Source organism: Dysidea avara, chromosome 4 (assembly GCF_963678975.1).
Source record: "Dysidea avara chromosome 4, odDysAvar1.4, whole genome shotgun sequence".
NCBI classification, from domain to species: domain Eukaryota; kingdom Metazoa; phylum Porifera; class Demospongiae; order Dictyoceratida; family Dysideidae; genus Dysidea; species Dysidea avara.
In genome coordinates this window covers 27630444-27649126 of record NC_089275.1, presented here as the reverse complement: position 1 = coordinate 27649126, position 18683 = coordinate 27630444, and the positions used below count along the sequence as shown (strand labels likewise).

Here is an 18683-nt window from a genome sequence, read left to right as displayed (position 1 = left end):
AACACATCCTAACCATAGAACTACAGATATATGATGAAGACACTGTATCGTGTACACATTAGAGCAAGCACTGTGTTTTGAAACAATTCCTGTTGAAGATGTATAGGTTGAAGTTTCCTTTAGTGACAATAAAATGGACTTTTCTTTGGGACTATTATAAGACTCAAGGGGTATGGTGTGCAAGAAGCTGGCACAACGCCATGAAACTACTATGCAAAGTTCTAATATGTACTTGGCTGCTTTTCAACATACAATTTATGATAACCATGTGTTTGTGTTGTTGTTTTTACAAAGCAACTCTTATTATTTCACATTTTACTGGGGGTGTACCAATAGAGAAATTTCTGAACCGATCCAATATAAAGCGATATACTGAGTCAGAACACCGATACCGACCCAATATAATAAAGTGCAGCTATACATTTAGATTAGAGGAAACTGAGAAACTTTAACTTGCCATAAGATACACTTAGTAAGTAGTTCCAAGTGCTAACAATCACTGCCAATGGTTGATTGTCTGTGGTGGTGTGGCCTCAATTGACAGCCCCAATTAACAGCCGAGGCCGTGAGGCACCCACAAGTTTATTTATTTATTTTTTATTATTATTATTTAGTGCGTGCTCCCACCAAGATAAGTCCAAATCACTCCGTATTTTTAATGGCTTGTAGCAGGAGCTTACAAGCGCCGAAGGCGCGAAGGAGCGCGACACTAGTGGTTCCAACATTTGACTAATTACTTAAACCTCAGTCCATGTAGGGCATTCATCCTATATTCGCTGCTACTCAGTGGTTTATTGCATCATCACTTTTAAGCTGTTAATTTTCAAAGGAAGCCATGATGAGTCTAAGTACTTGTGTGCTATTTGTAAACTAAAAGGGGCTGAACAACTCTTAACAATGAACTAAGTAGCCATATGTTTTGTAAGCTCTCTGTGCTGTACTGAGGACCAGAAACGGAGTTGTGTTGAAATAATTCTTTTAATTACCCTACCAGTATTACTGACACTCTATGGCTGCATATTAACTGCTAGCACCTGTTAACATAACCAAGCACAGCCCAGGAAATTACTGCTCTCTTTATAAGGACGTGTTTCATTAACAAAAGATAGAACACAGCTATATCCTGAGTGTCATGCTCCCCCGCGCCCACAAGCTTCTGCTTGTAGAGATGGCTGGTTGTTTCAAGCTGTGTTTCTAGTTTATTCATCCCATGGTTACTTTTATTTTATTATTTATTATTATAATTTTTTTTTTTTTTTTTTTATAGCTCTCCACTATGATCATTTTTGTATGGTTATAACAAAGAATGTCTGCTATGCGCGTATTTCTATGGCTTCTCGTAGCGTAGCACTTCTTTTCAAGGATAAAACTACTGTTTCCCCAGCTTTGTTTGCTATATAACAGAGGGTATAATGTGGCTTTACCATGGCAAAGACTATTTGGGTATATTATATTGATTTTGGCAGCTATATTGAGACCAACCGATATTGGCAAAAGACAAAATCGCCATATTGGCCACTGATGCGATGTACCGGTACGTCCCCACTGATTGTATACAAATATATACAGTGTGTGTGGGGACAGTGTGCAAGATTATACTAGTACACCAATTGGTGTTATACTGTTGCTTACCCGATGCAGCATCTTGTTTGAGGCCGCTTCGCGATAGTCGTGGTGTTTGTCCTCGAAGATTCTAATTGATGCCCACCACGTGATTTCCCTGCATTTTTGTTGATTAGGTGGCGTCCGACGAACTGGTTATGGTATAAGGTGGAGCTGTAGTTACTGTTGGTATTGAGTCCAGCGGCGTCGGAGCTGTCCCAGGCGACCGTGACACCGTGCGTGGGCCAAGGTAAGCAACTTGTGGAAACGACCCTGAAGGTGGCTACTAGCATTGTAGTATCGCATCTTGTCGCGTCGTCGTCCTGTCCGGAATACTTGTTCCATTAGGCGGCCCTTCCTCCGGCGTGACAAAGCTCTTCGCTTGCTCAATCCAGCAGTCGACCTTCCCAAGGACGACGAGCTTCCCTTTCCTCAGTCGGCGATAACTACGAGTATTCATCTTGAAGATTAAAAGCCACTGTAACTGGCAAGATTTGTTACAACAGGTATGAATTACTGCCAACGTGTTCTGCTCACTTTGTTGCGCATGCGTTGTTCTTATTGGAGCCCACTGTTGCATGCTAATATTTTGGGTACTTGCGCAGCCTGCGCTTCACAACATTAACTGTGTTTAATAACTTAAACTTTATTTGTATCTAACTAAACTCTCTACAGTGTAAACTGATCTCTCTACAGGGTGATTTGTTTCTAGCTGAACTCTATACAGGGTGACTTGAAATGTAGTTGAACTCTTTACTGGGTGACTTGATCAAACAGATCTATCTACAGGGTGATTTTTTTCTGGCTGATCTCTCTACAGGGTGATTTGTTTCTAACTGATCCCTCTTCATAGTGACTTGTTTATAGCTGCATGATTCTCTAAACACAGTGACTTGTTTCTAGCTGATCTCAGTGCAGGGCAGCTTGTTGGGACTCACCAATCATGTTTTATTATTTTACCTATTATGCTATGCTGCACTGCTCAAAATTTTGCCTATTATGCTTAAAATAATGCTCAATATTTGTGACTAAGCCTGTGAAAACAAGGCATTTGGGCACACTAAATTTGCCTACTTTGTCAAACTTTCACCACTCATAACTTTTTACTCCATCAAAATAAAACCATAAAATTTTCAGCCATACTTAAAAAAAGTAATTGGTTTTATAAAACAAGTTACAGAACGTAAATAGTTTACTCCAATGCAGGTGACCTGTTGTGTGATGAGGTGTAGTTTGTGCATGCCCACATTCCCTGGTCCAGTCACATTTACATATTATGCTCAAATTATGCTCAATATTTATATCTCAGTTCCCATGTTTTTCTAGTAAATTTGCACTTCATGGGAAAACAATAAGTTGCTGAAACACAGACTCTAAATCTTTGCTTATCAAAATGCATGTCACAGAAAAGAATGATATATGGTAATAGAACAGTCAGCTGTCTGATTATTCTCTGACTGTTCTATTAGAATAGTATATCAATTTTTTTCTGTGATACGTATTTTGAAAGGCAAGAATTTATGGTAATGCACAAGTGTTCTGCCTATTATGCTAGCATTATGCTCCTTGCTTTCAGGAACCTATTATGCTCATTATGATACCAGAATAATCGGCAGGTCCCTAGCAGCTTGTTTCTACCCAGGGTGACTCGAAATGTAGTTGAATTCCATGCAGGGTGACTTGTTTCTAGCTGATCTGATTTGTTTTTAGTTGATCTTGATTTGTTCTGGCTACTCTGTCTACAGGGTAATTTTTCTAGCTGATTTCTCTACTAATAGATTTGTTTCTTGCTAATATCTCTACTGTGTGACTTGTTTATAGCTGATCTCTCTACAGGGAAACTTGTTTCTACTGAACTCTCTGCAGGGTGACTTATTTCTAGCTGATCTTTCTACAGAGTTATTTGTTTCTAGCTAATTTCCCTTTTTTATTTCAATCTGATCTTTCTACAGGATGACTTGGTTCTAGCTGATCTTTCTACAGGGTAATTAGTGTTGGATAAATCAATCTCCATAAGTATAAACCTGAACTTCTATTATTGATTTTGTAATCTAACAATTTTCTTTAATGGATCATGTAATCTATACCCCCTCAAAAACACCTTTGCTGTAAAAAAAAGCGCGTCCAAGAAACTACAAGTATCTATAACCCCATGTAAAAACAGATAAGCTGTAGAAAACACTCCATGAAATTAATGGGTAACTGAAAGAGCTGATATCTAGAGTGGCCAAGAATCAATAATGTTACTACAACTGACTATGATCACAAAAGAACACCTTGGCTGTAAAACAGGCAAATAAAAGTAACTGGCAACCAAAACAGCTGATATCTGAAGCGGCCAAGAATAAAAGTTAAGTTGATACATACTACAATTATTAACTTGCAACATTGAATCTTAATCATTCAACTGTGTTCTATACATTCACCCTTGCTACATCCTAAATTAATTCTTTGTAACTCTAATTGACTGGTAATTTGGCCGCCTTTTTTTTCTTTACTCTGACTATTGAAAAAGGCGACCAAATTACCAGCCAATTAGAGTTACAAAGAATTAATATAGGATGTAGCAAGGGTGAATGTATAGAACACAGTTGAATAATTAAGATTCAATGTTGCAAGTTAATAATTGTAGTTAGTTGTATCAACTTAACTTTTATTCTTGACTGCTTCAGATATCAGCTGTTTTGGTTGCCAGTTACTTTTATTTGCCTGTTTTACAGCCAAGGTGTTCTTTTGTGATCATAGTCAGTTGTAGTAACATTATTGATTCTTGGCCGCTCTAGATATCAGCTCTTTCAGTTACCCATTAATTTCATGGAGTGTTTTCTACAGCTTATCTGTTTTTACATGGGGTTACAGATACTTGTAGTTTCTTGGACACGCCTTTTTTTACAGCAAAGGTGTTTTTGAGGGGGATATCACTAATTTTTGTCAGTTATATAATTTACAGACCCAACGTTCAAGCTATGGGGGGTGTATGATGAATTCTGCCTTGTAGAGATGTTCCAACCAAAAAACAAATCTGCTGATAGGTGGTGAGCATATAACATGCAATCCTATAGTAGTGGCTAATTTTTATTAGGACAAGGGCCAGTGGAATTTACTGCAATTTACTGGTCAGGCCAGTAATGGCTATAGTCAGGGTTACCAAAGATGTGTGTAAAGCACTTATTTGCAAAGCATGCTCTTCTAGGTGATCTTGGGGAATGCCACCATCTTGAAATAGCAAATCTGAGATTGCATCTGGGATCTGGGAGTGTTTTCAGACAGAAATGTAAATATTCAGCTATATTGTTCATGACTGTTCTATTAGAGTATTTTATTGCCTGACTGTTCTATTGGAATATATCAATCATTCTGTACTTATCAATGAATGAAACCTGCTATGGCCACACTGCCATAGTGGCCGTAGTGTCCTGAGGACAACTTCTCAACTTGGTTTGCCACTCGTAGAGCAAGATGCTTTGCTGAGGGTTATGAAGGAGATCACAAACATCATGTTATTATTTTTATTTCACTACATACAAACACACGCTTACAAGCACAAGACACACACAAAATGTGCAAATACTATACACGCATGTTCACACAAACACACACCACATATTGGTTGTACTTGATGTAAACAAGTTAATATCGCATCTCTTGTGAAATGCTCTTGTAGGTGAGCTGGTAGTGCCCTTACTTGGTGTTTGCAGGAAAGAAAATTGTGTTGTACATCCCATTAATTACACATGTCACTCCATAGTTAAGCCATGAGGATATCCAAGCAAGTGTCTTTGGTGTTGCGACAGGTTAGTTGCATCTGTGTTTAATTTAAGGTTAAGTTCAGTGCCTGCTTGTTCTTTTACAGGTCTCACTTAATCTTGTGTCATCATGAAGACATCCCGGCATGAAATTTGAATATTGTGCAAGCTGTGTGGAACAACCCCAACTCATATACACAGTCACCAGCAAACCACGAACCACATTCAAGCAATCTGTTACAAAAGTTGAAAGCCATAACACAAGCTCATACAGTCACCAGCAAACACATTTCGGCAATCTGTTACGCAAATTTTGTTGCACCATGGTATGTGCATAATAATTGATTAATGAAAGCCACAACACAAGCTCCATGGTGAATTAATAGAAATAAATATGTTCCACCTGACTGACAATTATCATGTGACCTATTTAGGGGATATCTCTTGGAAAGTCCCTGAACAGTACCTCAAGCAAAAAGTGAACACACGTGATACGCGATTTATATTATTATTGAAGGCAGTCCATGTCTTGAGAGGGAAGTATGAATAATAATTAAACACTCAAATACATAAAGTACGCGTACCGCATTGTAGAGCCATGACTAAACAAGTTCCACCCGACTGACAATGATCACGTCACCTATTTAGGGGAAATATCTTGGAAAGTCCCTGTAACACCTCAAGTGATCACACGTGATACACGGTTTATATTAATTGTTGATGGCAGTCCATGTCTTGAGAGGGAAATACGAATGATAAACATTTGTCATATTGTAACTGGAGTGGTGAAATGTACTTTAACTGGTTTGAAACTAAAATACGTACACCGCTTGAAGAAGTCGAATGGATATTGAATGGATATTGAAGCATCGAGAATACCATGCATATGATCTATGCCAGAATACCGATGTACTTAGCTCTTCGTGGAGGTTCAGTAACGAAAAGAGGAGTAGAGGTTCAGTAACGAAAGGAAGAGTGAAGAAAGCTAGATGAGGCTAGTGTATAAAGTGCCACATCGCCTCACACTGTCACTGATGAATCGCGTACCAGTATGCGATTGGTTTTGACTGTCAGACATCTGCACTGACTAGTGCACATTCACTGAGACCAAGCTGAAAGCTTCTGTGATGGTACCAACTTGAGTAGCAGCAAATACCAGTATTATCCGGCTCATGGATGGATTGTCAACAAGGTGTACTTGTACAGACTAAACAGCTTTCTGTATTGTCACTCTAGTCAGTGCCAATTTAGAAGTCCTGGAACTGTAGGTGGGAGAAGTAAGGTAATGTACATGATGCTTGTGTGTACAAAAAATACTCATTCACATTGCATACTAGTCTAAATAACTAAATTTATGTACAGTGAAACCTGTGCACTGTATAGTAAGGTCACTGCCAGGCCAACTTGTGAACCCTCAAACATGTTATTTGTGTAAAAAGTGATGGGTGTGTTGTATTTAATGCCTGCCTGTTTGTTTTTACAGGTAATCTGGTCATAGTATGCAGTAGCAGTTGGATGTCATCATGGTACATACATAACTTGGGACCAGGTAGGAAGTCATGAATTTCAAGTAAGTTTACATACAGAGGAATTGTATTATCTTGTGTGTTCCTTTTATAGCTCTCAATTGTCAACTGTACATGGATCGACTATAGTGACATCTAGGGTGTAGTGAATTTCCAGGTCCGTCTATGTACGTACTAAGGAATATAGTTGTTTATTATTTCTGGATCAGGGGTACTGTTATGGTGACACCCCCCATGTCGTGTTTATAAAGATATTTTCCAGTATGCAGATTTTAGGCATATATATATTGTATTTAATGTCTACCTGTTGATTTTTGTAGGTTGATCGTGTTGTCAGATATCCAAACAAGTGTCTTTGGTGTTGCGACCGATGTTCCAGGTTAGTTACATGTGTGTTTAATTTAAGGTAAAGTTCAGTGCCTGCTTGTTCTTTTACAGGTGTCACTTAATCTTGTGTCATTATGCAGACATCCAAGAAATCGTCACTGGTGTTAAACTATTTTTTAGTAATGTTGATTAAAGTTGTGTTACATGTTGTAATAGCATTGTTGTATGTTTACTATAAGGCAAGAAATTTTCATGGATTTCACGGCCATCTTATCCATGAAACTTGAATTGTGCAGGTTGTGTGGAACAACCCCAACTCATATACACAGTCACCGGCAAACAACAAATCACATTCCAGTAATCCGTTACAGAACTTGAAAGCCACAACAGAAGCTCATGCACAGTCACTGGCAAACCACATTCCGTCACAGTGCCATGGTATGTGTATGAAATCTACATCACAAGCTCGATAGTGCACACTACATAGAGGTGGTAACCCTATAGGCTTGTTGCCTTTTGTATTTACCTTACCCTTGTGGTTAATCTATTAAAATTAAATAGAAGATTCTTAAAACACTTTTCCTAGTGACTTTGTTCTTCACACCTTGTTTATAAGGAATCTGGCAATTATGAATGCTCCTCACACCTTGTTTATGAGACATCTGGCGAATATAAATGCTCTCATTGGGCGTGGCACTAAAATGGAATCTAAAAGATTTCTGCTTAAAATGCCATCCCTAGGCAACTTACGCTTCTGTATGCTTTCACTACTTGTTTATCAGACATTGGGGCTTGTGTCCACATTGTATCTTTAAAAGTTATTGTAAGGATTAGAGGTTTGATCGAAGAAAATACGTGTATGGGCAAACCAGAATTAGATAGTGTCAGTGTTAGATGGGCTGCACAAACACGGGTATGTTGACAGGTATAATGTGACGGTAGGTGTAACATAAGGTAGAGAAATAGAGTGAAATATGTGTAAATACGCGTATTCATATTTAGCGAGGTCGCAAGACAGTGATGATGATGACGACTCCTAAAGATTTTTTTAACACGTAATGCCATACAAATCTATTGAGAGATGTTGCATAATCCAGGACTAATATTGCGAAACCAACCCTACATGTAAATAACTCACAGTAGTGGTCGTGCGTCTTTTATATGGGCGTGCACTTTGTAGTTTCTTGGCCGCGTGACTCACTACCGTGAGTCTTGATTGATTGGTTTTCTTTTGTAGTCCTAATTATGCATACAATTTTTTTCCAAATTTTCTTTTGTATAATTAGGTCTTTGTCCGTATGTTTTTGTTTGACATTTTTGATCTTGAATAAATTCAACAGGTTATGGGCCCAGTATAACAACCTAACTATCAGTGTATATGCTCATTGTTGAACCATCAGTGTATATGCTCATTGTTGATTTAGTTATACAAGTTCAACATGGCAGTGTTTAAAACAGTTTCAATGGTGCCACTGAATAGTATGAACTACTCCATGTGGAAGGCACAATGCAAGATGGAGATGATTTAAGGATGGACTCTGGGGAGTTAATGGTACAGAGAGTGAACCTGCAGAAGGAGTCGATGCAAGAAATTTGCAGCAAGACGTGATAAAACCCTGGCGACCATAGTTTTGGCGATAGAACCAAGTTTGCTCTACTTGATTGGTAATGATCCATCTGACCCTGTGGCTGTTTGGAAAGTGCTTTAGGACCAGTTCCAACGTAAAATGTGGGCTAATAAATTAGAACTCAAAAGAAAGTTGTTTTCTCTGAAATTAACTGAAGGTGGGTCCATGCAAGACCACATCAAGGTAATGACTGAAATATGTGATGAATTGTCGGTAATTGGGGAGCATGTAAGTGATGAATATCAAGTTGTTTATCTTTTGGCCAGTCTCCCAGAGAGTTGTGGTGTCCTGGTAACTGCCTTAAAAGCAAACCCTGAGGTATGTACCTTCACTGGCTGTTGTGAGAAAATGGCTGTTACACGAAGAGACTAAGATGAAGGGTAAAGGAAGTCAGTCTAGTCAAGAAGGAGTATTAACTAAGAGAAAGATATGGTGCCATTTTTGTAACAAAACTAGTCACTTTATGAAAGATTGTGATAAATATGCCTGGTATAGGGCCAGTTCCAAATCAGTCCAAGTCCAGAAGAAAACAAAAATGGGAGCTTTCAAGGTGACAATTACTCCTGAAGATGAGACTAAATAGTACTGACAGTGAAAGTACTGGTTTAGTAGTCCAGCATGCCCTGTCATCAGATTTCAATGCTCATAACAAGTGGATCCTGGATTCTGGAGCAACTTGCCATATGTGTAACCAGGAATCCCTATTTACACATTACCAACCTCTGCAGAAACCATTAATGGTTGTGTTTGGAGATGGTAGAAGCTTACAGGCTATAGGGCGAGGATGTGTGGTAGTGAGGATGAATCTGCCAAATTTCAAAACAAACAAATGTATACTCCTTGGTGTTCAACTAGTACTATACCTTGCATTCAACCTTTTTAGTGTAACCTCAGCCTCTGAGAAAGTGAAACTCATTACTTTTTTGTGAAATCCGAGATACAGACTTAAGCCTTGTTGCTACTGGATACCGAGAGGGGAGTCTGTACTATCTTGATCACAGTGCACTTGTTCACCAAGCATGCTCTAGCTCAGACCAGACTGAATCTAAACAATGTCAACTCACTGTTTGGCATCGAAGATTTGGGCACTTGGGAGCTGGTGGAATGTGAGAGTTGGTCCAGAGTGAAATGGTAAATGGTTTGCAATATCACTGGAAACAAGAGCTAATATTTTGTGAATGCCGTGTTCAAGGAAGAGTCACCAATTTCCGTTTCCATAGTCCACTATGAACTGAGTACATCATCCACTGGACCTCATACCCAGAGTGATGTTTGTGGAAAGATTGGGACTCAGTCCTTAGGTGGGGTGAGCATTTTGTCACTTTTGTGGTTGACTGTACCAGATATGTGTGGGTGTATGTTTTAAAGCATAAGAGTGAAGTGTTCCAGAAGTTTCGAGAGTGGAAGGCAATGGTTGAAAAGTCAAGTGGGATGAAGGTCAAGGCACTGTGTTCTGACAATGGGGAAGAATATACCTCAACAGAGTTTACAGCTTATCTGACTCAAGAGGGAATTAGGCAAGAATTAACAATTCTCCATACTCCACAACAAAATGGAACCGCTGAAAGGCTCAATCGTACTCTAATTGAGGGAGTATGCACCATGCTGGCTGATTCAAAGTTGCCTCATAAATTCTGGGCAGAGGCACTGTCAACTTATGTATATATCTGAAACCGTAGCCTGACTAAAGCACTGACAGAGATCACCCCATACGAAGCATGGTATGACATCAAACCAGATGTAAGTCACCTTCAAATATTTGGCTGCAGTGAAGTTAATTATGTTGGTGAGTACACAGAATCTCAGAGCTTCTCAGGCAATACAGGTGATAAGACGGTTCGGTCAGTTGAAAGTACCTTAAAATCTAGTGGAAATCCAGATAAAACACTCCCTTGCAGGTCAACACAAAACAGACAAGCACCAGACTGGTATGGTCATGTTGTGACAATGACTTTATCTGATCAGAAATATTCCACATCAGTGACTGAAGCCAAGACTGCTCCAAATAAACTTCAGTGGGAGGAAGCCATAAAAACAGAAATGAAATCACTTCAAGTGTGCGAACTGGTTGATCCACCACCGAACCAAGAGGTCATTTGCAGCAAATGGATTTTTAAGTTTAAGGTAAATACAGATGGGGTTGTTGAATGATACAAGGCAAGGCTGGTTACTCAAGGCTGCACCCAAAAGTTTGGCTTGGACTATGAGGAGACTCATTTTGAATCTGTAAAAGTCTTGCTGGCCATTGGAGCTCAACAGAAGCTACAACTCCATCAAATGGATGTATCTACAGCTTTCCTTCATGGGGATCTTGTAGAAGAAGTCTACATGAGACAGCCAGAAGTGTTTATTGAATCTGGGAGTGAGAACATAGTGTGTAGGCTAAAACGGAGCATAATATGGATTAAAGCAATCACCACATTGTGCACACTATGTTGATGACATTATTCTGGGGGAAGGAGTAGGGAAAGATGAATGCAGTCAAAAAGGAGTTGAGTCAGACGTTTGAAGTGAAAGATCTGGGTTCACTGCATCATTTTCTTGGAGTTAAGATTATTCAGGATAACAATATGGATTGGTCAATCCTTTTACACTGAGAAGATACTCCACAATTTTGAAATGTACAATTCCAAGCCTGTTGGTTCACCAGTGAACCCTGGATCTAAACTAGTTGCCAGTGAAGATCCAAAAGACATGTGCAACCAGCAAACATATCAATCTGTAGTAGGAAGCTTGTTGTACCTGTCTACGAAGACTCGACCTGATATTACATATGCTGTCAGCAGTATTGCCTGTTACTGTGCCAAACCAACTAATGATCATTATACAGCAGTCAAGAGGATTGTAAGATACCTCAATGGCACTCGAAACTTTGGTTTGCTGTACAGAGGGGGATGATCTTAAAGATATACAGATGCAGACTGGGTAGATGATGTGGGAGACAGGAAATCTACTTCTGGGGAAGTGTACATGCTTGGAAGTGTAGCTGTGAGCTGGAAAAGCAGTAAACAGAGCTGCGTTGCACTATCCACTGCCGAAGCAGAGTATGTTGCTTTGGCAAGAATCTGTATAGCTGCAACAATTAATGAGTGATCTAATGCATGACAGTAAAAGAGAAATGACCATAATTGAGGACAACCAGTCTACCATCTGTCTAGCTAAGAATCAACAGACCAACGGACATATGAAGCATATTGATATAAAATATTATTTTGTTCTTGACCTAATTGAAACTGGCAGAATTAAACTGGCCTATTATGATATGGTTGCAGATATGCTAACTACAGGACTTACCATCAAGCAGTTTGAAAAACTTCACAAACTAGCTGGAGTTGACAAATGCACTCATCGACATCGAGAATGAGTGTTGGATAAATGAGTATAAACTTGAACTACTATATTGATTTTGTAATCTAATGATTTTTTTTAAAGGATCATGTAATCTATATTCACCCCAAAAACACCTTTGCTGTAAAAAAGGCATGTCCATGAAACTACAAGTACTTGTAAAACAGCTCAGTAATTGTAGAGAAAGACCTCATGAGAGTGAAAATAACAGGCAACTCAAAGAGCTGATATCTGGAGCGGACAAGAATAAATCTTGTCTTACAACTAACCGCCATGCATTGGCTGTAAAATAGGTGCACCCATCAAAGTGAAAGTAACTGGCAACTGAAACAGCTGATATCTGAAGCAGCCAAGAATGAATGTTGACATACAATCAATTGCAATTAACAAAAATTTAACATTGAACCTATATCATTCAGCTGTGATCTATATTCACTGTAGCTGCATCCTAAATTAATTTCTTTTAGCTCTAATTGGCTGGTAAATTGGCCGCTTTTTATAATAGTTAGTGTACAGAGCAAAAAAGGCGGCAAAATTACCAGCCAATTAGAGCTAAAAGAAATTAATTTAGGATGTAGCTACAGTGAATATAAAACACAGCTGAATGATAAAAGTTCAATGTTAAAATTTTTGTTGATTGCAATTGATTGTATGTCAACATTCATTCTTGGCTGCTTCAGATATCAGCTGTTTCAGTTGCCAGTTACTTTCACTTTGATGGGTGCACCTATTGTACAGCCAATGCATGGCAGTTAGTTGTATGATAAGATTTATTCTTGGCCGCTCCAGATACCAGCTCTTTGAGTTGCCAGTTATTTTTACTCTCATGAGGTCTTTATCTACAATTACTGAGCTGTTTTACAAGTACTTGTAGTTTTATGGACGTGCCTTTTTTACAGCAAAGGTGTTTTTGGGGTGGATATCACTCATTTTGTCAGTGATAGGCTCACTGAGGGAACAACAAATCGGTACAAAGGCAGATGATATTAGGAAACGAGCAAGTAAAATATCTTGGGATGCACCCGTTGATTACTTTCATCTTGCTTTACAGTGTTATAAAAGGTATGGATAACTACTGACTGTTTTATTACACCAGAAGTATGAATTTGAATATACTGATTTTTCTATTAGAGTAGATCTATCTTTATAATGTGACATTCTTTTACTACAGTATTTACAATATCTCATATCTGCATGTGGTAAATGCTTCAGACACCTTATGCTCAAATGTTTGCATAATTGTCGAAGTGCCTAATTATACAGTTCAAAGTTACTACACAGCTAGCTTTTGACTGTTCTATTAGAGTAGATTTATCTTTATTGTGACATTAAATACAGTATCTCACATCTGTAGTAAATCATACTTAAGGCACCTTATGCATGCTCAAAATTAAGCTATAGTGTAATTAGCAAGTCATGGGTGTCTAAATAGTTCATGGTGTTCTTATTTTGTGTTACTGGATTCACAATTACTGAAGGTTTGTGGATTTTCTAGGTCACATTATAGAAGATGTAGAGACTGGAGGTAAAGCAATAAGGCATCAGATAATTCAGCAATAAAACTTAGCTATAGAGCTACCTCATGCACATTTCTCATAATACATGGATGTATATATCAAGCATACAAATGTAATAATATAGATTGCATGGATACACAACTTGAACGATAGCTAAAATAATATTCATTTTTACTACAGAGAGTCCTTAAGTAATTAATTGTTATTTTCATATAACCATTTGTAACATTGCGGTCACAGCTTCAGGATTGGAGTAGCAGAGAAAGGAATAGAGGACTCATGATAAATCATCAAGACCTATGGGGAGATGGAAACAGTATAGCACACCCAAAAGGACATTAGAGTACAGTATATGCAACCAGTGTATGAGACCACAGCCTTGATCACCACTGAAATTAAACAAACTTTCAAGCTTGATGTAGCAATCAATTTAGAACTAAAAGTTGCAGTACTTATGCTTTTCTGAGGGAACATGCCCCCATGCAAACTCCCTTGCCCATTCAGAAGAATAATAAGCCACCTTATCATTATTGCATGTTTATTTATTTGTATCAAATACTGTGCGAACCTCCCAAAATGGAGTATCTATATGCACAGATACAAACAATTACACAAAAGTTATACAGTAGCTAGGTTAATACAAAAATATTTCAATACTCTCTTCTTAAAATCTTCTACATTTGTTGCTTCAATAACTGTAGCTGGTAAACTGTTCCACATTTTAAGAGTTGAAGAAAAAAGGATAAACATCAAGGTGAGCTTGCAATCAGTGTGTTGGAATCTTTGTGAATGACCTCTTGTTCAACTATCCTGGCCTCTATATCAGTAGGGACCTTAGCTACCACTGTTACCTTTGCTCTGGTACCCCTGATGTATCAGCAATATACAGTAGCTGTAAGATAAAGCTAGTTAATGCCTCTAGCTATAGGCACAGCTAGGGTGAGATTTACTCCTACTGACTATCACAGTTCCTCTCGCATTCTTTGCCCGACAATAACTGCTGTCAAACCATCACACAAATTATTTTAGCAGTGCACAAATAATTCTTGACAGCTTATAATAATACTATTATTAAAGTACACGCATTGTGACAATTATTGGGTGGTCTATTTAGGGAAAGTCTCTTGGAAAGTTCCTGTAGCACCTCAAGCGGAAACATGTGATGTGCAGTTTAAAATTGAATGTTTAATGGCAGTCCAAGTCGAGACAGAGAAGTAAACCCGTAGTACTAACACAGCAAAACTCATGTATGGATACTAAAAAATACTGACTGATACTAACTCTGTCTTTATTGAATTTTACTCAGTATCACTCTGTGTTGGAACAATCTTTTTCAAGTAAAGCTTAGCCAGAGGCAAAACTAGATTGCTAGTCATAGTAGTAGACTATTTACGTGCAAATTTTGGTAGAATTTGAATAATGGTCCCAAGATGGTCCCAAGACGGAGCAATACTGAATAAAATACGGAGTTAGTATCAGTCAGCATTATTTAGTATCCATACATGAGTTTTGCTGCATAATAAGAAGCATTATTTTGGTATTGAACTAGATTTCAGTGGTGAGGCGTACTTTAGACTAATTGTAATGTGACGCACACTACTTCAAGATAAGAGAACGAAACGAGGAATAAAGAAAGGTAAAGTTGGTGTGTAAAGTGTCACATTGCCACACACTGAGTAACCGCATTTACGTATGTGATAGGTATGTGCAGTGCAAATTCACTGAAAAGTTCTAAGTAGCAGCAAAATCCGGTATATACTTAATACCTCAAGGCGGGATTGTTGACAAGGCAGCTACCACTTGCCACTTACAGACCTCTCAACTATCATGATTTGATCGTGAGACACATGATTTCAGCCTTCATAATATCACGACCGCTTGTTGATCCCAGGGTTTAATTTCCTAAGGCATGCTAAATCTCCTTGATTTAAACAGGTATCACGTGATCAGTTAATTAGAATCTAATCAAAAACAGCCAAGCTGTAAAAAAAGGTGCAGCCCTAAAAAGGCCATAGTGAAAAAAGATGTGAAATCCAAGGTAGCGACCAAGAAATGGCTGTGATGGTAGGTTAATGTTAAAAATTTTAATAACGACAATTCATGTGAATTTGTGTTCGGCACCAAATTCACCTGAATTGTTGTTATTAAAATTTTTACCATTAACCTACCATCACAGCCATTTCTTGGCTGCCACCTTGGATTTCACATCTTTTTTCACCATGGCCTTTTTAGGGGCCGCACCTTATTTTACAGTTTGGCTGTTTTTGATTAGATATCACTTCTTTTTGTATTTGTATACCCCAAAGCTGGCCATAGGCTGGCTTTGGGGCTTTATTAACCTATCCTTTTTCTTTACCACAGAAAGAATAAAAAGACAGAGCATATTTTTAATACTTCAACTGTTTTTGATTTTATCAGTAATTATATAAATATATTTATTACATGTCTATTATTCCCTACTGGATAACTTGTTCACAGCTGATCTTTCTACTAAGGGACTTGAAATGTAGCTAAACTCTCTACAGGTTGATTTGTTTGCATCTGATCTCTCTACAGGGTGATTTGTTTGTAGAAGAACTCTCTACAAGGTGACTTGTATCTAGCTGAACTATCTACAGGATGATCTGTTTGTAAAAAAAAACTGAACTCTCTACAGGGTGACTTGTTTCTAGCTGATCTCTCTATAGGGTAACTTATTTCTAACTGAACTCTCTACAGAGTGGGTTCTTTGTAGCTGAACTCTCTACAAGATCACTTCTTCTAGCTGATCTCTCTATAGGGTGACCTGATCTCTCTGTAGGGTGACTTTTATCTAGCTGAATGCTCTACAGGGTGATTTGTTTGTAGCTGAACTCTCTACAGGGTAATTTATTTGCAGCTGAACTCTATGCAGGGTGATTTGTTTGTAGCTGAACTCTCTACAAGGTGACTTGCTTCTAGCTGATCTCTTTACAGGGTAACTTGTATAGCTGAACTCTCTACAGGGTGATCTGTTCATAGCTGAACTCTCTACATGATGGTTTCTTTGTAGCTAGTCTCTACAAGGTGACTTGTTTCTAGCTGATCTCTCTACAAGGTGACTTCTCCTACTACAGGGTGACTTGTATCTATAGCTGAACTATCTACAGGATGATGATCTATTTGTAGCTGAAATCTCTACAGGGTGATTTGTTTGTAGCTGAATTCTCTACAGGATGACTTGTTTCTACATATAGCTGATCTCTGTATAGGGTAACTAGTTTATAGTTCAACTCTCTACAGAGTGGGTTCTTTGTTGCTGAACTCTCTACAAGGTGACTTCTTCTAGCTGACCTCTCTATAGGGTAACTGGATGTCTCTGAAGGGTGGCTTTTATCTTGCTGAACTCTCTACAGGGTGACTTGTTTGTATCAAAACTATCTATAGGGTGATTTTTTTATACCTGAACTTTCTACAGGGTGATTTGTTTGTAGCTGAAGTCTCTACAGGGTGATCTGATCTCTCTACAGGGGGTGATTTGTTTGTAAATGATATCTCTACCGGTAGATTTGTTTGTAAGTGAACTCTCTACAAGGTGATTTGTTTGTAGCTGATTTCTCTACAGGGTAATTTGTTTGTAGCTTAATTCTCTACAAGGTGATTTGTTTGTAGCTTAATTCTCTACAAGGTGATTTGCTTGTAACCGAATTCCCTATTGTGTCTAGTGTCTGTATAGCTGATCTCTCTCTACAGGTTGATTTGTTTGTAGCTGAACTCTCTACAGGGTGATTTGTTTGTAGTTGATCTCTCTACAGGGTGATTGTTTGTATTTGTTCTCTCTACAGGGTGATTTGGTTGTAGCTGATCTCTCTACAGGGGGTGATTTGTTTGTAACTGAAATCTCTACAGGTTGATTTGTTTGTAGCTGAACTCACCAAAAGGTGTTTTGTTTGTAGCTGAAGTCTCTACACGGTGTTTTGTTTGTAGCTGATCTCTCTACAGGGTAATATGTTTGTAGCTGAATTCACTGCAAGGTGATTTGTTTGTAGCTGATCTCTCTACAGGGTGATGTGTTTGTAACTGAACTCTCTACAGGGTGATTTGCTTGTAACCGAATTTCCTATATTGTGTCTAGTTTCTAGCTGATCTCTCTACAGGTTGATTTGTTTGTAGCTGAACTCTCTACAGGGTGATTTGTTTGTAGCTGAACTCTCTACAGGATTGTTTCTTTGTCACTGAACTCTCTACAAGGTGACTTGCTTCTAACTGATCTCTGTAGACGGTGACTTCTTCTAGCTGATCTCTCTACAGTGTGACTTGTATAGCTGAACTCTCTACAGGGTGATCTGTTCATAGCTGAACTCTCTACAGGGTGTTTGTTTGTAGCTGAAATCTCTTGTTTCAAATTGATTTCACTGTAGGGTAACTTGTTTGTAGCTGAACTCTCTACAGGATGGTTAATTTGTAGCTGAACTCTCTACAGAGTGATTTTTTTTTGTAGCTGAACTCTATATAGGGTGATTTGTATGTACCTGAACTTTCTACAGGGTGATTTGTTTCTAGCTGAACACTCTGCAAGGTGATTTGTTTGTAGTTGATCTCTCTACAGCGTTTCTTTGCAGCAGAGATCTCTACAGGACAATTTCTTCTAACTGAGCTCTCTCTTGTTTCTAGCTGATCTCTCTACAGAGTAACTTGTTTGTATAGCTGAACTCTTTACAGGTGGTTTTTTGGTTGCTGAACTCTCTACACTGTGACTTGTTTGTAGCAAAATTCTCTACAGAGTGACTTGTATATATGTAGCTGAATTCTCTACAGAGTGACTTACTTGTAGCTGAACATTGTATAAACTATAGAGTGACTTGTCCGTAGCTGAAATCTCTACAGGGTTACTTGTTTGCAGCTGGTCTCTATAGGTTAACTTGTTTGTATAGATGAACTCTCTACAGGGTAGTTTCTTTGTAGCTGAACTCTCTCCACAGTGACTTGTTTGTAGCTGAACTCTCTAGAGAGTGTAGCCAAACTCTCCAC

The 18683-nt window shown here is 38.4% G+C and overlaps 1 protein-coding gene and 1 long non-coding RNA gene across 4 annotated transcripts in view; one reads left to right on the top strand and one right to left on the bottom strand.

Annotated features, from left to right (window-relative positions):
• LOC136254600 (uncharacterized) overlaps window positions 1-18683 on the bottom strand; it is a 153945-nt gene that overhangs the window by 90548 nt on the left and 44714 nt on the right. The window lies entirely within an intron of this gene.
• Window positions 6044-7458, top strand: LOC136253175 (uncharacterized). The gene is made up of 5 exons (XR_010699988.1): window positions 6044-6630; window positions 6832-6918; window positions 6969-7031; window positions 7195-7253; window positions 7313-7458. It is a non-coding gene; the product is annotated as an uncharacterized lncRNA (long non-coding RNA).